The sequence below is a fragment of the Neophocaena asiaeorientalis genome, unplaced genomic scaffold (assembly GCF_003031525.2).
Source record: "Neophocaena asiaeorientalis asiaeorientalis breed wild unplaced genomic scaffold, Neophocaena_asiaeorientalis_V1.1 scaffold256, whole genome shotgun sequence".
NCBI classification, from domain to species: domain Eukaryota; kingdom Metazoa; phylum Chordata; class Mammalia; order Artiodactyla; family Phocoenidae; genus Neophocaena; species Neophocaena asiaeorientalis.
Window position 1 is genome coordinate 5,712,700 of NW_020185324.1, and position 22,681 is coordinate 5,735,380.

The 22,681-nt window shown below is 39.4% G+C and overlaps 1 protein-coding gene across 9 annotated transcripts in view; it reads left to right on the forward strand.

Annotated features, from left to right (window-relative positions):
- The window catches only part of PDCD1LG2 (programmed cell death 1 ligand 2), a 118,285-nt gene that overhangs the window by 2,180 nt on the left and 93,424 nt on the right, over positions 1-22,681 (forward strand). For all 9 annotated transcript variants that reach the window (XR_003001703.1, XR_003001702.1, XR_003001704.1 and 6 more), the window contains exons 2-3: positions 8,936-9,022; positions 9,134-9,187. The gene's annotated coding sequence lies outside the window, so the exon portion shown is untranslated. The remainder of the gene's footprint in view (positions 1-8,935; positions 9,023-9,133; positions 9,188-22,681) is intronic.

A 22,681-nucleotide genomic window follows, 5' to 3' on the forward strand; every position in this document is an offset into this window, starting at 1 on the left:
AGTGAGAGGCCCGCGTACTGCAAAAAAAAAAAACTTGAATTCAATGTTGCACTTGCAAAATTACATGTTCTTTTTGGAAATTCCAGTCAAGTACCTTGACCCTAGACCTTCATCTGTTCCAGAAAAGGCCTGTGATGCCTGTGAGCTGTGCCTGAACCCTTGAGTCCCACCAGTTCTCACCACTACACAAACCTCCTAATACATTGCTTTCCAAAAGTTCAGATGCCCTCTCAGGAGGTCCCAGAGTATTTCTTCCCTCTTGGCCATTTACCTGGATCACTGACAAGGAAGACCGTCTTTGCTTTGCCACATGTCAAGGCTGAAGAAACAGAATCTCCAATAGAACTTTTCCTGTTATCTTTTTGTACATGTTCATTTGCACAATATCCCTTGTTTGAGTGACAGTATCCTTTGTTTGTGTGAAGTACGAGTGAGGATTCTGGTTCAGCAAGACGTAAAGTCTATTTACTCCATTCCTAAATCTTAATGCCTTCTTGTGGTATGGGATTTGTAAGGCACTTTATCCCTTTGTCTTGTGTTTCATTGTAAATGATACAGGCAGAGATGATATCTAGTTCTGCAGTGGATTGTCACTGTTTACACCTGCATTAACTTAATAAAATATTCTTATTTATTTTGTTCTTCAGTGCACCCACATATCTATTTTCTTGTTTTCTACATGTTTTATAAGACCATTTCCAGTTCAACATCCCGATGGAGACAGTTACTTGTAATATCTTCAGCTACCTTCCTAGTTCTTTTTTTCATAGCTTCTATGTTTACACAGCATACTCTTGCATCCTGTGTGATGAAAAAATATCAAAAGAATTTTTTAAAGAATGCATTGAAAATTTTCATCCTCTCTCACTTGATAGCTTCCTTTAGGACAATACCAAGAAAAGAGTCAAAATTGTGTTGTCCAAATTGAAGATCTGAGGGAAGAGAGATGGGAGAGGAGTGGTCTTCAAGAAAACTATAGGGAAATGAAGGGGCTTTCCTTTACGAGAGTACTCTTCTCAGATCAGTAGACATGGATATGCAAGCCCATGCATACGAAGCTGGATGTATTTCAATCATGCGGTTCTGAAAAGGAAGTGAGAAACCTAGATTGAAGTCAAGTTGAGGATTAAGGCCTGGTTCAGGGTGGGACAGTAAGAAGATTTAATGTCAACTAATTTAATTACTTAGTCATCGGGCTTACTTTAAAGAGACTTTTGATCATTTCTCTAAACCAGACACTCTCAAAAGATAATGATGACTATTTCTAAGAATATATATCAGATTCTAGATGGTTCTAAAGAAAGAGTATCAGTATCTTTGTAGAAATGATGATGATATAATGTTTATGCCACTGCTGGGCAATGAAAGCAATAAAAATGCATGGTTGGCATCAGTATGTTTCACCTTTCTGATCAATCTTCCTGGCTGGCTTTGGTGGTCATGGTTCTGGATGGAATTTTGTGACACTGGAAGGGTCCATACTGTAGGAAAGTTAGCTTGAAAATGTACCATAAGCCGTCATTAAGCTTTTACTCCAATCCCTTTTACAAGCATGTGACTATCTGCCATAAGTGGACCAAATATATTTTTATCTAAATATTTTAGAAAATTATAGATTATTACTATTTTAAAACTTAGAATTCAAAATTAGCTTTTTCACTGTAGATATCCCTGATCAAATTTGTGAAGGTAGATACATGCCGTTTTTATACTTCTTGCCTACTCCAGGCCCACAAAGTTTCAAGGGAATTAATGCTGCAAATCAAATTACCCCTATATAATTTAAATATTTCCAGAGTTATTTATATTTTAAAAGAGGTTAAAGTTTGACCAAACTGAAGCAATTGTTAGTGGTGGGGTTTTATCATTAATAATTATAATAGTTACCATTTATTGAGCATGTACTCTATGTCAGGCCCTGGGATTACACACATTATCTCATTTAATGTCATGGGTTGGTGATAAAGTGTACCAAAAAAGTGCACCATGTTTACCTGGAGAGCTACCAAATCCGGAAAGTTAACGAAAACCAGAGCATTAAAAAGGCGAAAATAAGTAACTGCATAATTACAGTGATATTATGGGAAGCTTTTATTTATTTTTTATTTGTTTGCACCAGGTCTTAGTTGCAGCAGGCAAGCTCTTTAGTTGCAGCTTGCAGGCTCCTTAGTTGTGGCACATGGATCTCCTTAGTTGCGGCTCCAGAGCTCCTTAGTTGTGGCATGCGAACACTTAGTTGTGGCATGAATGTGGGATCTAGTTCCCTGACCAGGGATTGAACCCGGGCCCCCTGCACTGGGAGCGTGAAGTCTTACCCACTGTGCCACCAGGGAAGTCCCAGGAAGGTTTTTTTTTTTTTTAAATAGAGTTTTTATTATAATTCTTGCTGATTATTTACTTAAATATTTTCCCTCAACAGAAAAATATAAAATGGCCATTTAAATGTTATATATATAAGACTATGACATTAATTTTGAATGGAGAGTAAGTTGTGGAACATTGGCTAAGATATACACTTCTCAGTTTCTTATTGTTGTGAAGTTATCATATTTGGACTCTATTTTCTACCAATTTATGATCTGCCTGCAGATATTATAGTATAAAGATGCAACTTGGGGGGCAGGAGTTCTGAATATGCATTTCCATTCAAGGAAATATTACCAGTAAACAGATCCCCAACCTCCCTCTTCCAGTCAATGTGACCTCTCTAGGAGATCTCTTTTTGTAGAAAATGAAAGTGGCTAATACAATCTCACCAAGGAGAGAGTCAAGCTGGGGAGATGGGCAGCAGCCTCGAGTGTGGAGTGAAATCTCATCCATGACCCCAGGATTTAATTCCTCATCAGAGCTTTTCAGTCCACGTGGCAAACCAGGGGATGATCCAGAGGGGGATGGGAGGTCAAAAATGTTAAGAAGAGCTACCCACTGCAAGGATAGGCCTGAGGAAATAGGCAGCAGCATCCTGGTTGAAGGGGAGGTAAAGGGAGGTGAAGATCCACCCTGTCTCCAAACTTGCAATAATCTCTAGGCTGGAGACCAGCCAAAGGATCACACACTCTCACCTTCACACTTTGAGACCCCTGGGGATGACTGCAATGGTGGCAAAACTGAGTTAGGACAGTGTTCCAGAGCCTACATTTTGGGGCAGGAAAATTCTCAAGAAATAAATGGTTTACCAGATTAAGATTTTATGGCAGGATTGTGTCATACCTCAACATATTAATCTGATTTTTCTCTGTGTATGTCCCTCCACCTCTTCTCTCCCTCTTTGTTGCCTGAGGGTCGATTTTCCTCCCCAAGCCCATGCCAAAGCTGAAACCTAGAAAGTACCACTTTATTCCCTGAAATTCCACTCCCATTTCCCACAGTTCCATTACAAACATCTCAGTGGGTCAGGTAACTCATTGGACATCTTCTACATGCCAGGCATTTACAGGGCATTGTAGGGGAGTCAAAGATACTTAGTGTGGCTCATGCTATCATGGAGCTTACAGTCTAACTGAGGAAATGATATATAAATTTAGGAAGAATTAAGTAATAAATCAAGTGTTAGAAAAGATGAGACATTTTAAAAATGTCTCAAGACAGTGAGAAGAGAGGACAGCAAATGCTGTGAAATAGAGGAGGGAGGAAATAGTAAGGGTTAGAAAGCCTTCACCAAGGAAGCCAGATTCAACTTGGACCCTGGAGAGTGGAAAAGATACCTAACTCTGATGTTTTGTGTCTTTGTCCATTTGGGCTGCTATAACAAAATACCACAGATTGGTAGCTTATAAACAGAATTTATTTCTCATCTTTCTGGAGACTGGGAAGTCCAAGATCAAGGTGCCAGCGTGGTTGTGTTCCAGCCAAGACCCTCTTCCTGGTTCACAGCTGGAACTTTCTCGCTGTGTCTTCATATAGTGGAAGGGGCAAGGGATCTCTGTGGGGTCTCTTTCATAAAAACACTAATCCCATTCATGAGAGCTCCACCCTCATAACCTAAGCACCTCCCAATAGCTCCATCATCCTAATAACCTCATCTTTGGGGGTTAGAATTTCAACATGTGAATTGGGAGGCGGGGCACAAACATTCAGATAATAGCAGTGTGGAAAGCAGTTTCTCTTCTTTTCATACAGGTTAAATTTAACAATCGAAGAAAATCTGTGATCCCTTACATTTACTTGATACAACCCTGAAAAGGATAATTTGGCAATATCTATCAAGTTATAAATAACCCAGAAATTCTACTTGCAGAAATTTACCCTACAGCTGTATTCTCATATGTGCATAAGGATATTTATTGCAACTTTATTTATAATAGGAAAACACTGGAAACAACCCAAATGTCCGTCAATAGGGAACTGGTTAAATAAATGTGGTGGCACATCCAAACAACAGAATACTGTATTAGACAGCCACATCAAAAAATAAGGAAGTTCTTTTCTGTACTGACATGAAACAGATCTCCAAGATAGAGTACAATATGCTACACTTTGTAATTATATTAATTAGGTATACAACAACACATATACTATGAGCATTTACTTTCACAATAAGTAGTATGTATACTCTGTACACTTATTTTGTATATTATGTACACTATGCATCCTTTCAGATACAAATTTTGCACTTTTGAAAGGAAAAAATTAGATACATATTTCCTTGTATATGCAAAAAATATACATCTGAAAAGATGCATCTGAAACTGTTAAAACTGGTTGCCTTTGGGGTGGCATATTGGGTTTATAGTGGGAGAATTTTATTGGTTTTGACTTTTGAATCATATTATTACCTATTCCAAATAAACAAATTATAATTTTTAAAATTCTGAGCTCAATTATTTGCCTTCCAGGAACTTCCATGTACTTTTAAGGAAATGATAACTCTCATTAATGTATAAGGCCAAATACAAACATCAGAGGTGAGGGAGTTTGAAAAACTGAATTCAGCCACCGCTGGATTTCAATCTGGACTTGAGCCCGGCTGTATTGAATTATTTTCTTTCATTTAATTTTTCCCTGTTTTTCACTGGTCTCACTCCCAGAACAGCCTCTAGTATGTGAAAGCATGATCAATTTATTTATGAGCTCTGATTAAGCAGCTATGGGTTTGGATCCTCATGATAATAAAGGAAACTGTTATAAAAGAACGAATAGGCCAGGGGCTTCCCTGGTGGCACAATGGTTAAGACTCCATGCTCCCAGTGCAGGAGGCCCGGGTTTGATCCCTGGTCTGGGAACTAGATCCCACATGCACGCTGCAACTAAGAGTTCGCATGCCACAACTGAGGAGCCTGCATGCCACAGCTAAGAAGGCTACAAGCCGCAACTAAGGAGCCCACGTGCCGCAACTAAGGAGTCCACAAGTCACAACTAAGGATCCCACCCAGTGCAACCAAATAAATATTAAGAACAAAAAAAAGAATGAATAGGCCAAATCAACCCATTGTTTATAGTGCCATAGACATGAAATATGCTTCCACAGATATGAACTAACTAAAATATTTGAACCTTGGGAAAGCTTGCAAGAACGATCCCAACTTATAATTTATCCAGTTAGAGAACCGAGTTTAGCACACGTGAAGTTTTTGCATAACCACAAAGTAAAGTTTGGTCAGTATTTTGGGGGCTCTTGGTGACTATCAAAATCCCCAAACCATAGGCTTTCCCTTTCATTATCTTGGCTTCACCATGAGGAAGTTTGGCTGTCTGCCCTAAGATCAAGCATCCAGCCTTTAACAAGACACAGAAAGCTGTTTTCGCCTCAGTGCTCTGCAGTGGTGAAAAATGAAAAGAGAGATCATAGAGGTGTTACTCAATAGACAACAAAACTTACATAACTGAAACTGATTAGAAGAACTGTTTTGCTGTGAGAATTAAAGAAAATGCTGCATCAGGACTGAGTAATGAAAAAACTAATATTAGTAACAGCAAATGACTGAGAGCAGCCTTCGTCTGTCAACCATCTCTCTTCCTTTCTGGATACAGATGACTTAGCAAGAATAAAATGGTCTCTTTCTAGGACACTGAAGGTGTTTGGAGACTTAAAAACTTGATTTAAATGATTCAGGTATCTAGGAGAAAAAATGCTCTTCTCAAGTTGCTTCATTTCAAGTGACTATGAAAGAAAAGAGAAAAAACAATTAGCTGTTTTGAGAAATGTATGTACATTTGGGAAGAGTGAGAGAGTGCTTTTAAACACCTGGAATCCTTCAGACCCAAGTTCCAGTCTTCTTAACACTATGACCATGGCTATGTTATTTAACTTCACTGAGCCTGTTTCCTTGCAACTAAAATGGAGTAAAGATTAAATGAGGCAGCGCACCTAGAGTGCTTAGCACAATGCCTGGTGCTCTAAAAGCCTGCAATCAATTTGTGTATTGATATTACTGATGCCAAGAAATGGTTTATTAAACTATTTTCCAAGAGCTATGAATCCAGCCAGACTGTTATTGTTATGGATGACTTAAAAACTTTTCTTTTTAAATTAAAAGTATTTACTATTAAAATGTTATTTATTTTTAAAAATAAAAAATTGAAAGCTAAAGTGTTTAATTTTTCTATCTTAAAAGTTAAAATAGCTGAATTAAAATTGTGCCAAGTTAAAGTCTAAATTGATAGACTTTATAATTTTTTATCTTTCATAATGTCAAAATTAACTAGAATTCCTTTTTCTTTTCAATTTGCGCATTTAAAATTCTGGCATTCCTTTTTGATTCATCTGGGCCCCTCATGCTGGTAAATTTTGAGCTACTATAAAGCAGAAGTTACTTACATAGGATAACTTAAAACTTATTTAGGGGAAATTTAGGAAATGTTTATTTGGATAAACCGTGTTTTGCTTGTTTTTAAAGAAAGATGCTTTGTTCTTTGCTAGTTTCAGAACAAACAGCTTTGTAGTGGAAAGCAATTCCTCTTTTTACACCTCAAGTTAAATATTTGTCTATTCTTCAGTCAAACTGAAAACATAACAAAATAATGACCCAGCTTGGTTTCTAACTACACAGAAATGAACACACGGTAAATGATAATGTATCCTCTTTATTGAACATTGGTTGAGTGCCTACTGTATCCACTAGGCATTATGGAGAATACAGAGATGATCCAGATATCCAAGCTGCCTTAAAAATATGAAGAGTGAAATATACTGTCATTAGTTATGGGCATAGGCCCTCCTCTTCCAAAAACAAAACAAACTGAAAGACACAAATAACATTGTTATAAATAATAACACAAACCATTGAATCACCAGAAAATAATTAAAGCACTTTGAACTCAACCTTTACACTCTCTACCATTCGAGTTATATTTTATCAAACCTTTGGAAGTTAATTCATATATTTTGGTGCCCCAATGACTCTAATCCAAATACAGTATTTTTGTAGTTCCATGTGTTCTATTGTGTAATCACAGTGCTAGAAAACACATGGAAGAGAGTTAATAAATAGTATTAAGGGTTTTTTTTTTTTAGTGTTTACTGCATGCTGGGCAATGTTGTGAGGGCTTCATGTGTATTTATTTAGTCTTCCTAAAAACCCTATGAGGAAAATACTACTATTATCTTCTCCTGTTAACAGATGAAGAAATTGAGGAACAGAAAGTTTAAGTAACTTAGCCAAAGTCACGCTGCTAGAAAGTTAAGGCCCCAGGATGCGAAGAGTTTGGCTTCAGAGCTCATGCTCCTAAACTCTACACTAGGCTACACCTGAATAATTGACTGAGTCACGTTAACTGAGGTTTCAAAGTTTAATACTGTTGGAGGAGTATAGTACAGTGATACCTGCCTGGGTTGAACAACTCCGAAGCAGTCAGAGGTTTGTTAGCCTGTGTATTTATGTTTTTCTAGGCAATGGGGGCTAATCTGACTAGCACAACTATAGATATTCTAGTATGGGTCTTCCAATGAATCTTTTAATTCATTTCTGTTCAGTATATACCTAATGGTACAATTGCTGAATCACTGGTATATACATAAGAGTGGAATTTCTGGGGCATAGTGTAGAAATTGCTGGAAAATGTACCAATTTGCATTCCTAACATCAGTGTATGTGAATTTCAGTTGTTCCACATTCTCAGCAACATTTGGTACTTTCTGCTTCTTTTATTTTAAGCATGTTGGTAGATCCGTAGAGGTATTACATTATGGTTTTAATTTGCCTTTCCCTGATGACTAATGGAATTGAGCTCCTTTTTGTATGTCTATTGGTCATTTGGCAATAAACTTCTATGAAATGTCTTTTCAAGGGTTTCGTCCACTTTTCTATTAGGTTGTCTATCTTACTGATTTTGTAGGAATTCTTAACACATTCTAGATATAAGTCCTTTGTCAGATATATGAATTGAATATACCTCCTTCCACTCTGGTCTGTCTATACCCTCTCTTAGTGGGTCCTTTGGATGAACAAGAGTTATTAATTTTACATAGTGCAGTTTATCAATTGTTTTCCTTTATGGCTAATACTTCTTTTTTAGATTATAAAAATCCAATTACCAATACTTAATTCAGACCAATTCAGTCAGACTTTCTGGAGGTGAGATAAAAGTATCAATAATATTTTAATGCTTCTAAGATGATTCCAATATGCAGCCAATTTTGAGAATTGTGGATACAGAGCCACCTGCTAAGTTGTTAGCTATGATGTCCTTATGGGATAGAATTATGATATAGTTTGTCTATTCTTTATATGTGTTTTCAATTTTAATATATGAGAAAATTTTTTTTAACATCTTTATCGGGGTATAATTGCTTTACAATGGTGTGTTAGTTTCTGCTTTATAACAAAGTGAATCAGTTATACATATACATATGTTCCCATATGTCTTCCCTCTTGCGTCTCCCTCCCTTCCACCCTCCCTATATATGAGAAATTTTAATGATGATAATCGTACTGGGGGCATTGGTATGTGTAATGAGGAGTCTGACTCCTTTTTTTTGATGTCTGACTGTTGACAGCTTTGAGCCTCACCTCTCCCTCTTCCTCTGGTGCCCCACATCTGATCAAGCTGATAAGGAGACCTGGGTTGCCCTCCTTTGGCACAGGTGAGAGATTCAAACCATGCAAGCCTCTTCTTGCACATGAACCACCACTCCAGCCCTACCCCATAAAGATGATAAAAACCCAGGCTAATTGCCTTTCTTTGCCTTTTAAAGCCATTTCAGACCTGCTTGAGAGTCTGCCTTGTTCTCACCAGGGGCCTCAATTATGTAAGTAATAAACTTTTTCATATCCTTTTAATGGGTGTGGCATCAGTCTCAGTGTGAACCAAATTTTGAGTAGGGGTCCATTTGACTTTTCAGGGAACTATAACAGCATGGAAAACAGCCACTTTTGAAAATTGTCATTGCAACTCCTCATAAGATCACATACCTTCATGTACCACCAAATACTCTCTTTACTGCATGGTACTAGGGCTTGTTTTGTCCTCAGCTGCTAAAGACTCCTGCTTTGTCCTCTGGGAGCAGACTACGGGTTTTTAATCTCTATTATCCTACCAGACATAATTCCCAGGGGATTTTGCTACAGAATCTGCCTTTTCTGGCATGGTTACTGTCTTCGCTCTGTTCTTCTGATGTAACATATCAACACTATCCTTTGATTCAAATTCCTCTTGAGTTTTGATTCCATGACAAGAAATGGACTGATATTTCAACATCTCAGTTTTAGAGCCTCAGGGTTGATTATATTTTTTGTATCCTTCTCTAGAAGAGTCACTTCTACTGTAGTTTTGACTTTCTTTTTGTTTTCAGCAGTCTTTAGCTATGTCTCTTTTCTCATCTCGCCATGCTCCTGGCAACGTTATTGAATTAGAGAATCTTTTTATATTTATTAGCCATTTGTTAGCATTCTTTATAATCTTTGGTATCTAATACGTATTTTAATAGTTATAATGATAAACTAAGTTCTACCTTCTTTCCTCTATTTTTCTACTTTTGTGTCCCATTTAAGCAAACTTTGCCTACGCTCAGGTCATGAAGACTCCCTTCGTGTTTTCTTCCAAAATTTCTTTGTTTTGTCTTTCATATTTAGATCTGCAATCCTTTTGGAATTAATTTTTTTGCATATCATGTGAGGTAGGGATCAAAGTACATTATTTTCATATGAATATCCAATTGTCCCTACACCATTTATTGAAAAGACCATACTTTCTCTCCCTGTACTGCAGTCTCACCTTTATCATAAACCAAGTGACTGTATTTATATCTATGTCTCTCTAGTTATCTCTCTCTCTCTCTCTCTCTTTCTGCCTCTGGATTCTGTTCTATTATGTTGATCAGCTCCTTTGTTTCTACATCTAGAAAATTTTGTTAAAGCTGTATTAATTTTGTTAAAGCTGTATTAATTTTGTTAAAGCTGTATTAATTTTGTTAAAGCTGTATTAATGTTAAAGCTGTATTAATGAGTTTGAATTTTGCCTCTTAGGGCTAGGACAATACTTGAGCTTGTGATTTTTTCATCTGCAGCCCTAGCCATGCATTTGCACCCACTGAGACTTCCATCCTATGTGTATCCATGCTGTGCAAAAGACACCCCCATCTCTTTCTCCCCCGTTTACCCTTCCCACTTTCACCCTAAGTCTGTATTCAGTCTCTATCTTTCTCTCTGAATGTGTTTGTTTCTCCAGAAGTATAAAGGTATACTCTTATCATTTATTTTACTTATTGGATGTCTTCTCTTTGTGCATTATTTCAAAAGTAGACTAATAAGGGATTTAAATATATTTTTTAAATAAAAAAGAAATTAAATTACACTTATCTATGGGCTTCAATGAAAATGTTTTCTACTATAAATTCAGTGGTTTTTGATTTTAGAAAAATATTTTCCACATCACCCTAAAACAACATGGTTATTTGAATTCTACAAAGAAATGATTTTATTCCAACCTAATAACCACTACAAAATATGTTCTTCCTACTATAATTTTAAAATCTATAATAAAAATGAATATTGTGTATTACTGTGGCTTCTGAGAACGTTTGCTCACAGCTGCAATATTGTAGGATCAAATAAACTTTATCTCGTATTCACAGGTTTGGAGTAGAGTCACGTAGCAATATGCAAAGCAGATCTCCTGTTGAGATGTCTGTGGGACTCACTGGCTCACTTGCAGGGCGATGACTTGACTAAAATAGAGACTGTGGGCCATGTCCAGTGGTTCCCCATTTCTGTTAATGGTTTATCAAGTTCCCACTCACCAGAGCTAAACCTCAGGACCATCAGTTCACTCCTCCCTCTTCCTCATGGCTCAGCTTCAGTATTGACCTAATTCCCTTTCACAGAATCTCTTGTTCCAATTACTTCTCTTGTGAATTCGCTGTTACTATCCTCTCTTGGCCTTTATATCAGGATGTTCATATTGGCTGAAATAAAAAAGATCATTATCTCATGTAACAAGAAATATGCAGATGGAAAGGCTCTGTCTCTGTTTCTCTGCAATTTCCTTGGCCCCACCATGCTGGTGGGTTGGCTTTATACCCAAGCTTGTATCAAGGCAGCTGTGGCAGTTCTAGGTTCCTATCACACCTCATGTCTCATCAGCCAGACCAGGTCACATGCCTACCCCCCAAACCAGTTGTTGGCAAGGAGTTACCCAGTAGCCAGGGATGAGATCACCTTTTTCTGCGTCACATGAGGAAAGACACCTGAACAAAATCAGGGTCTTTTTACCATGGAAGATGAGGTTTGAATGATGGTAGATAACCAACAGTGTCTGCCTTACTCTGAATAATTGCAGCCACCTCCTGTGCTCCCTGCCTTTTGTTTTTAGCCCCCATGTTCTCAACATTTATAATGAAGCCAGTACAATCCTCTTTAAACACACTTCTGTCACCATAGACAGACGTTCTTGGTAAGGGGGCCCAGGTGTCTCCCCTCTAACTGAAGGATAAAGTCCAAACACCTTGGCCTCCTCATTCAAGATCCCCACAATCAGCCTCTACCCTATGCCTGTTTTTTTCTTTTTTTTTTCAAATTTTATTGAAGTATAATTGATTTACAATGTTGTGTTAATTTCTGCTATACAGCAAAGTGATTCAGTTATACATACATATATACATATACATATATGTATACATATACATATATATATATATTCTTTTCCATTATGGTTTATCACAGGATACTGAATATAGTTCCCTGTGCTATACAGTAGGACCTTGTCGTTTATCCAGCCTATATATACTAGTTTGCATCTGCTAATCCCAAACTCCCAATCCATCCCCCCACAACCCGCCTCCCCCTTGGCAACCACAAGCCTGTTCTCTATGTCTGTGAGTCTGTTTCTGTTTTGTAGATATGTTCATTTTTGTCATATTTTAGTCTCCACATATAAATAATATCATATGGTATTTGTCTTTCTCTTTCTGACTTACTTCGCTTAGTATGATAATCTCTAGGTCCATCCATGTTGCTGCAAATGGCATTATTTCATTCTTTTTTATAGCTGAGTAATAGTCCATTGTATATATTATATATACCACATCTTCTTGATCCATTCATCTGTCAATGGACATTTAGGTTGTTTCCATGTCTTGGCTATTGTTAATAGTGCTGCTATGAACATAGGTGTGCTTGTATCTTTTCAAATTATAGTTTTCTCTGGGTATATGCCCAGGAGTGGGATTGCTGGATCATATGGCAACTCTATTTTTAGTTTTTTGAGGAATCTGCATACTGTTTTCCATAGTGGCTGTACCAATTTATATTCCCACCTACAGTGTAAGAGGGTTCCCTTTTCTCCACACTCTCTCCAACATTTATTTTTCATAGACTTTTTAAATGATGGCCATTCTGACCTGTGTGAGTTGGTACCTCACTGTAGTTTTGATTTGCATTTCTCTGATAATTAGCAATGTGGAGCATCTTTTCATGTGTCTCTTGGCCATCTGTATGTCTTCTTTGGAGAAATGTCTGTTTAGGTCTGCCCATTTATCAGTTGGGTTTTTTTATTATTATTATTGAATTGTATGTACTGTCTGTATATTTTGGAACTTAAGCCCTTGTAGGTCGCATCATTGGCAAATGTTTTCTCCCAGTCTGTAGGTTGTCTTTTTGTTTTGTTTATGGTTTCCTTTGCTGTGCAAAAGCTTATAAGCTTGATTAGGTCCCATTTGTTTATTTTTGCCTTTATTTCCATTGCCTTGGGAGACTGACCTAAGAAAACATTGGTAAGATTTATGTCAGAGAATGTTTTGCCTATGTTCTCTTCTAGGTGTTCTCTTTATGGTGTCATGTCTCATATTTAAGTCTTCAAGCCATTTTAGGTTTCTTTTTGTGTATGGTGTGAGGGTGTGTTCTAACACCCTATGTCTTTATCCTTCCTTCTCTCTAGTCCCTTATAAAAGGCTGGACAAATTTTTTTCTATAAAGGGCCATAAAATAAATATTTCAGGCTTTGTGGGCCATGTGGTTGCAACTACTCAACTCTCCCATTTTAGTCAAAAGCAGCCATACATAATAGGTAAATGAGTGACTGTGGCTACGTTCCAATAAAGCTTTACTGACAAAAGAGTCATAGATACAGAGAACAAACAAGTGGTTCCCAAAGGGGCAGGGGAGGAGAGAAATAGGTGAGGGAGATTAAGAGGTAAAAAGTTCCTGTTGTGAAATAAATGGCTAGAGAGTAGGGCATAAGATGAGATGGGAACCTAAGGGCCATGGTGAAGAGTTGGATTCCATTCTAAGTGTAGTGGGAAGTTGTTGAAAGTTTTAAGCAGGGGGATCATTGATCCAGCTTGTGTTATGAAATCAGTTTTGCTGCAGTGTGGAGGAAGCATTAAAGGGGCATGGAAGCAAGGGGAACAGTTAGGTGACAGGTGTCATAAGCTGATGGTATCTCAGCCATGGAAAGCCTGCGCAATGTGGCAGGGAGTGTGTGTTCCTGGCGTGTGCTTAGGGAGAAAAGGAGACTCTGTGGTTTGGGGTCTATTCTTATTTCCCTCCCTTTCTTAGCCCACTTTTTATTTTTGCTCCTTTTTTTGTATGTTATAGACCCTTGTGAAGAGCCTTAAATCCTTTCTGGATATCCCACATCATCCTAGAATCCTAGGATATAGATCTCTCTTTGTTCCAAAAACTATTTCATTATAGTGCTCGGGAAGAACAAATACTGCTTCTTATTGTTTCTCAAGAAGATTGGTGTTTCTGGGTGGATTAATTAAGTTCCAGTTGTGAAGATAGTTGGGACTTTTAGAGAAAGTGGATCCAGAAAAACCCAAATTGCTACTAAGAACAATTTATGAATGTTGGTCATGATGCTTGGAATAAAGTTTTTCTGATATTTTTCTAGGATTATGTGAAAGGACAACACTTGGAAAGTCTATGGACAGTCAGGGAAACCTCAAGTTTGGTAGCTATGAAGAGAGTAGTTACAACTGGGGAAACAGGGGTGAACATAGAAAGAGTGAAGTAAGACAGGAGACTACTTCCTCAAAGTCAGGATAGTTATGAGAATGGTCTGGTTTGAAATTCAGGAAGTTACTGGAAATCAGTAGTTATATACACATACATGTGACACACATGCACATCTGTCGAAAAGAAGACATAACAAATGTCTTATGCAAGTGAGCCTGTGTCAAGTTAAAGTAGCATGACTATCCTTAAAATCTCCTACTAGGTGTTCACTGCCCAGTGTCGGTGTGGATGGGGAACAAAAATCCTGGCTGCTGTACCCATAATGGAAATGCAGAGCTCCTCCTCTTGAGGCCAGACCTCCCAGCCAGCCCAGTGTCCTTCCTTCCCATCCACTGCTTGATGGCTTGCTGATTCTGGCCACTTTTTGATCACTTCTCCCAGCATCTCTGTCTCTTCATTCTCAGTATCATATAATGGCTCAGGCCTCTGATTGGGCATCTGGCTATCTTGGGTACCTCATTTGACCCAACTATTGTCCTGTTTTCTTGAGCAGTGAGGTCATAATTTCATGACCTTATAAATACAGTACATGGAGTAAAACATTTCCTAAACCTGATGACTTAATAACATTTTTAGAAAATTAACAATTTGTGGAGACAAATTGCGTATGTATGAAATATATATGTATATATACATAGATATGGATATATAGATGTATAACTATATAATCTATATATGCATGTGCACGAGTGAGAAATGAATAGTGTGTGTGTGTTGGATACAAAGCAGCTGCAGCCTATGAGGAAGGGACAAAAGGAACAAGGAGGGAAAAGTAAAGAAACTAGAGTTGACAGAGTAAAAGCAAAGATGCTCACACTTCTCCTACTTTTAATGCAAAGCATGTGGCTGTCAGATAATGTCATACATCCTCCAGCTAGAATCTGCAGGGATCTGCCACTAAAGATAGTGTTTTCTTTCCCAATCCCAGGCCTGGAGGGGCTCCATCGAATCTTCTTTTATTTATTAGCCTTTGATTAATCTAAAGAGGTTTCACTTTGACCAACAGGCTCAAGAACTCCCATTAGCTTCTCTAAGGTTACCCCTGATATGTATGTATATGTATATATGTATATTTTTTCTGATTATTTTGGGAGTGTCTGGTTGAAGATAGAATCATAGATACCCATTCTTATAATAATGAAGAGAAGCAATAGTAAATAAAGGAACCCCGGAATTAGACATGAAAGTTAAACCTCAATTCTCCCATTTACCCAATGTGTGACCTTCAGCAAATTGTTTACCTCCTCTGGCCCTCAGTTTCCCTATTTATAAAATGGGATCCACGAGAGTACCTACCTCCTGGGGTTGCTGTGAGAGTTAAGTGGGTTAATACACATAAAGTTTTTGGAACTGCCCTGGCAATACTTAGGCTTCTGTGAATGTTAGCCTGTGTTACTGCGTTCCACTTCAGTTAGGAATTACTAAAAGTCATAGCAGAACGCACGCTCCACTAATTCCTCCTGATCACTCCTCACCCACACCAAGCCTGTGTGTTGGAATGTCCACGCTAGGACAGTGTCTGAAGTGGTCAGGAAAGGAGACTGGAATAAAATGGGTAGAATGGGAGATCCCTGGTTTAGGGTGGAGGGCCAGACATTTTCCTCACCTTCCTCCACCTGTAAGAGGCTGACCTGGCCCACCCTTGATGCAGTCCAGCCTGTGTCCATCTCCTTTCCACCCTCTCTTCATCTTTCATTACTCTCTGGTCAGTAGAAGGCGCTGAGTCTCACGGCCACCACTCTTGTTTGTTGCCTCACATCTCAGCTTCATTTGCTAAGGAAAATGCTCAGGATCACTGGCCAAGCGATGAGGAAAGTTTGGGGCTAGGAAAAATCTTCCCCAAGCCTGATTGGCGCAAAATACCCTTGGACGTTATACCCTTAAAAGGTTCCTTAAAAGTTAAGTGAGATTATCAGCCATTTGAACTTCCCTAACTGATTTCCTAGAAAAGCCAGATATTCAGAGAAATTCTACAGCACTGGTGCTCTAACAAAGAGGTCAGTAAATTCTCCCACAGAGTTCCTTCTCAGGCCTGAAAAATTACCTGCTAGCATAGGAACATGTTTGAAACCCGAGGGCAGGGACTGCCTCCACATATTTGCTCTCCCACAAACTGACCATTAGCCTAATTGTCCTCCCACAACAAGTTGCTGCAAAAGCCAGCCTGTCAAGCCAGCTGACTAACCAGTCTCTTTTCTCGCAATATGAGTTACTTTACTGAGACACATGTCTTCAGTTTAATACCCTTTGATCCAGAGACTCCACGTACGGCAAGTTGTCCCAGGAAATAATCAGACAAGGGCCCACAGCTGACTGTGTAGGGTCATTCAGTGGTGCCACTGTTGTGCAATATCAACAATATTAGAAATAACCTAAGTGACCAACACTAGGGGATGGCATAAATAAATTATGGTATAACCATACAATGAAATACTTGCCAGTTTTTACAAATAATTATGGGATCTATAATTATTGACACGGAAAGGTACAATATCTTTGATGAGTAATAATAGCCATTCACTGAATAGCATCCGGATACAATGCCACTTACTAAAGTTGCATTCATATAGACGTGTCCAGAGAGCTATAGAGAATTATGTTTACCAAAATATAAAAGCAGTTATCTCTGGGGTTAGGTAGGTAGGTATCTTTACTTTTTTTTTTCATTAAAAAAATACTTTACAATGATACAATGTATCATTTTACAATATAAAAACTAAGCTTTTTACATTTTGTGCGGGGGAAAAATGAGCTAGGTTTTAGGTTGAGCTTGGGTTGGCCACACCAACCAGGTAACGGCATGAGAATAATATAATTAACGTTTACTGAGCACTTACTACGTGCCAGCAGGCCCCGTTCTAAGCACTTTCCCTGTCTCAGATCATTTAATCTATATAACAGTCCTATGAGGCAGGTCTTTTATTATCCTTATTTCTTAAAAGATGAAACAGAATCCAAGAGAGAAAGTCATTTGTTCAAGGTCTCACGCTAGTACACGATGTAACAGAGATTTGGGCAGAGGTCTCTGGTCATGACCCCTGTGCTACTCTGAGTATGGCTCACCCGCTCCTTCTCTGCAGGAAAGAGTGAGGGTGCTGAGGTCTGAGAAGGAGTGGGAAGGTAGGTGATGGGAGCAGGACTCTGTCCTCTTTCCCCTGCTGTTTCTGAAGGCTCTTCAGCCTCCCACTGTTTATTTGTTTACTGAACCCCTCTAAGCTTCATCTTTCTCCTTTGTAAAACAAGGAAGCCTTCTTAAGCCATCCAGCCTAGAATTAATTAGTCTCCCCTCTATACTGTGTACCAGCCTAGGAGCTACTTCTGTTGTGGCACTTATACTGCCCCCCCACTGTCACCACCAACATCCCATCTCAGGCTGAGAGGGTTTCCCCCCGTGGACAAGTTGTCAGAGAGGCTGGAAGACAGCTGCACACTCTCTGTGCCTGCATTTATCACCCTCTACGAGAATTCTGCTCATTTGTCTTCTTCCCCACTGGACATGAACCTCTTGAGGCAGAAACAATGTCTTGGGTACCTCTGCATCCCTGGTGCCTGGAACATAACATTGTTCAATTAATAAGCATTCTTTGTGGACTGAATATGTGAAAATTACAGCCATGTGGTCTTAAGATTCCAGAATAATAGTTAGGGAAAGAAGTGCTTGCATATTAATTTCTTTATTTTCTGTTTTCTGCTTTCCACCTCACCTGACACCAAGTTCAGAGTAAGAATGGTCATTAAATAAAGAATTCACTAATTTTTAACATGCCACTTAAGCAAAAGGGACCAGCAGGCCCTATTTCACTTTAATCACCTAATGCAAGAAATTCTGGGTATTCTATGTAAATTACAAAATATCATTAACAGAACTCCTTCTCTTGGTTCAGGCATTTTACCACCAATGCTCAGAGCAGTCAACTCACACAGCTGGTGAGGAGTGGATCCTGATCCAACTTTTCAGCCCCCTGTGTCAACTGCTCTCCGCTTTCCACACAGTGCCACCCCTCTAACCAGTTACCATGGTTTCTAAAAGCCAACCTGCCACTAATTCTGGCCCCTTAGGAGAGATAAACTCATGTCTGAGTGCTTCCACTTTTCTCCCCACTGGTAACCTGAGGCTCACAATATCAGCTCTTCTTAGCAAAAGAAAATCAGAGGCACAGACAGACATAAGCCAAATTTATTTATTTAACATATTTATTGGAGTATAATTGCTCTACAAGGGTGTGCTAGTTTCTGCTGTATAACAAAGTGAATCAGATATGAATAAACATATATTCCCATATCTCCTCCCTCTTGCGTCTCCCTCCCTCCCACCCTCCCTATCCCACCCCTCTAGGTGGACACAAAGCACCAAGCTGATCTCCCTGTGCTATGCGGCTGCTTCCCACTAGCTATCTGTTTTACGTTTGGTAGTGTATATATGTCCATGCCACTCTCTCACTTCGTCCCAGCTTACCCTTCCCCCTCCCCGTGTCCTCAAGTCCATTCTCTACGTCTGTGTCTTTATTCCTGTCCTGCCCCTAGGTTCATCAGAACCATTTTATTTTAGATTCCATATATATGTGTTAGCATACGGTATTTGTTTTTCTCTTTCTGACTTACTTCACTCTGTATGACAGTCTCTAGATCCATCCACCTCACTACAAATAACTCAATTTCATTTCTTTTTATGTAATCCAGATATTTAAATAGCCCCTGGTTTTCTCTGGGTTCTCACCTTCTTTTTCTCCCTTTTACTTACTATTATTCACAAATATTGTTGTGACCAACGTCATCAAACCTAGGGATTCCCTAATGCTGAGTAACCAATTAGGACAGGCTGGTTAATTCAGAACCACCTGATCAAAATTTCATAAAATACAGATTTTTGGACCCCAGCCCTGGAGATTTTGAATCAGGAGGTCTGGAGTAGTGCCCAGGCATCTGTATTTTTTTGAAGTTCCCCAGGGGATTCTGCTGTGCAGCCAGGTTTGGGAATCACTGATCTGACCCCAAAACATGAGTCAGCAGTCTCCTCCTGCCCCTGACTGAATTTGAAGAGATGAATCATCATTTCACTTTTTTTTTTCCCCGAACAGAATTGAAACCAGAGACCAGTGTGTGAATCTCAGACTTCCTTTACGTGACAATGAATTCAGGTGTCCCCTCCACTTGGTCCAAGCACTGCATCTGCTTCCCCAGGTTCAGGCTTCAGGTGATAGATTCCCTCCTCCATTTAGTCCTGGGAACATACTGTAGTCTTGATCAGCCCTGGTTAGGAAGTCCCTGGGTGAAATGGCTGTGTGATATATAATGAGAAATATATATTTGGTCTTTTGTCTCCATTTCTGGCGCAGAGTTCCTAAAATTTTGGGACTCTGGGGACCCTTCAGCCTGAGTTGCAGGGATCACACCAGGTTCATCTTACAGCAATCCTAGATCTGGGTTCAACAGTTTTGCCTCCCTCTCTCCTCCCAGAGATGAGTCAGGATGAGGAAAAAGGAGAAAATTTAGAACACATGTAGATTATTTGGTTCTGTAGGTCTACCTTGTCCTTCTCCTCCCAACCACCCTAAAAATGAGGTCAGGCCTAGTCAGCATGCAGCAGTAGGTAAATCTCAGGCATTTTTGATCCTTTGTGTTCTTAGAACTGTCTGATGTAGCAGACACCCACTTGAGCAAAAATCATAATTCCACACAGGTATCTGGCCAAACCTGACGCTGGGACCACAACCCAGACTGTGAAAGGGCCTGAAACAAGGACCAAGATTCTAGTTAGGGCTGTCCCTCTTTCTCATCTGCTTCTTTCATAGGTTCTCTCTGAACAGCTTATCTGGGCTACATGGTTGAAGATGCTAGCAACTGTTTTCTAGTAACTATTGCCAACAGTATCCTGTCAAACCTCCTAGCCCATTGGGCAGAGGGCCCATCACATCTCAGTCCAGTTTCATAATTTGCAGATCATTTATTACGACTCAATCCAGCCCCATATTTTCTAACAGCTTTTTAAAATATAATTTACATACCATACAATTCACCTATTTAAAGTGTACCATTCAGTGTTTTTTTTTGTATATGTATGGAGTTGTGCAAAAATCACTACAACCAACTTAAAAACATTTTCATCATCTGGAAATGAAACCCCACACCCTTTATCAGCCATCCATCTACCTCCCCACCATACCCCTAGTTCTAGGCAACCACTCATTATTTTCTGTTCCTATGGCTTTGTCTATTATGGACATTTCATTTAATGGAATTTTACAATATGTGCTTCTTCTATTTAGCATGATGTTTCCCAGGTCCATCCATATTGGCATGTATCAGTACTTCATTCCTTTTTTAAGCTGAATTATACTGCATTGTATGGATATAACACAGTTTATTTGTACATATACCAGTTGCTGGACAGTTGAGTTCTTTCCACTTTTTGGCTATTACGAATAATGCTGCTATGAACATTCATGTATACATCTTTTTTTTTTGAATTTTATTTTATTTATTTTTTTATACAGCGTGTTCTTATTAGTTATCTGTTTTATACATATTAGTATATATATGTCAATCTCCCAATTCATCCCACCACCACCTGCCCCCTGCCACTTTCACCCCTTGGTGTCCACACGTCATGTGTACATCTTGTGTAGACATATATTTTCATCCTCTTGGGTATATACCTAGGAATAGAATGCTGGGTCATACAGTAAATCTATGTTTAACTTTTGGGGGAACTGCTAGAATCCAGTCCCACTTGAAATTCCAATCATATGTGCTTTTCAAATATCCCCCCCTTCTCCCAGAACAGGCTAAACTGTGGCTCTGTTATCTTGGAGTGGGGGAGGGAAATATTCCCAGGCTCACCCTGGTCAGTCTAATGTCAGTGGTCCTGATAAGGGCCCAGGACTCCTGTGCCCCTGATTTCCCTCCCTCTGTGTCGCCTGAAACCACCATAACTTTTGGGGTGTTCAGAGGTCACTAAAGGCTCAGGGTCCTGGAATGAGGGGTGCCTGAATTTTCTTCATCCCTGAAAACAGCCCTACAGCCCTTCACACCCTCACCCCCCTGAACTCCAGTGAACCTCCCCCTTCAGAAATTTCAGGCAAGAAGCAGGTATTAATCTCTACATAAAGGCACTCTCAAATGTCAAGGATGTGTGTCCCGCATCTCCTTCTTCTCCCCAAGAATGAGAGAAGAAGAGGACAGGACACATTCCTTCCAGGCCTTCCAGAACCTCCTCCTTGTCTTGAATCCCTCTCTTTTATTTTTCATTGTTAAAGGCCAGTGGAGCAGTTCAACTTCTCCCATACCCCTCTCTTCTCCACCCTCATTTCCTGCCCCCACCCCTGCACTTGGGAGATTTACCTGAGGAATTTGACCTTAATGAAACTTGACCTTTCTGACTTTAGTAACTTTTTTCTCAACAAGGAGCCATCTCCCCAGTTATTTCTTCTCCATTCAGTAACATGGGGATTGCTACGGCAGGAAAAGTACTTAATCATCAGTTTACATCAAACCATAAAACTCTCTTTTATATGAGTGCCTTTCAGAAAGTGAGCCAAACCTGGACCTCCTTCCTTCTAAAAACAGCCACTTCAGTTGCTCTGGCCAGAATATCCAGCCACACTTTCCCTTCCCTCACTTTGAGCAAAGGCCTTCTTTGGCAGGTGGAGACCACGTGGGATTCCAAGCCAAGTATGTGACTTCTGGTATGATGGCAAGAGACCAACCTCCAGCCCCTGGGTTGACCACAACTCAAGGAAAGCCAGTTTTCAGGGTGGCCCACATGTGGACTCCTCCCTCCTCTATCTGATCCCCTCTGCCCTGACTTTCTCCCCACCTCTGAATCCCCTATCCCCATTTTCAAGAGAGGGGGCTAGCCATCATTCCTTTTTGTCACATTCCAGGTAAACTCGTATCAAGAGTTTGTTCCTGACTTTAGGAAGGTTGCTAAGCCTGGTTCTAGGTAAATTGCTGGCTTCTTGTAGTTCTCACCCCTTCCTGAGCTCTTCCTCTTTGCCCATGTCCCAAAAACCCTGGGTTCATTTCTTTCTCACACTTAGGCTGTGTTCTTTTTTTTCTTCCCTGTAAGGCCTAGCAGAGTGGGAAACACTGGACTTTTTTTTTGGACCTGAAATAGCTAACACTGATTTAGCACCTGCTATGTGGCGAACACTGTTCTAGGTACTTTGTGTGAGCATTTTTTTTTACTTCCAGTTTTATTGAGACATAATTAACATACCACACTGGATAAGTTTAAGGTGTACAGCATCATGATTTGACTTACATACATCATGAAATGATGACCACAG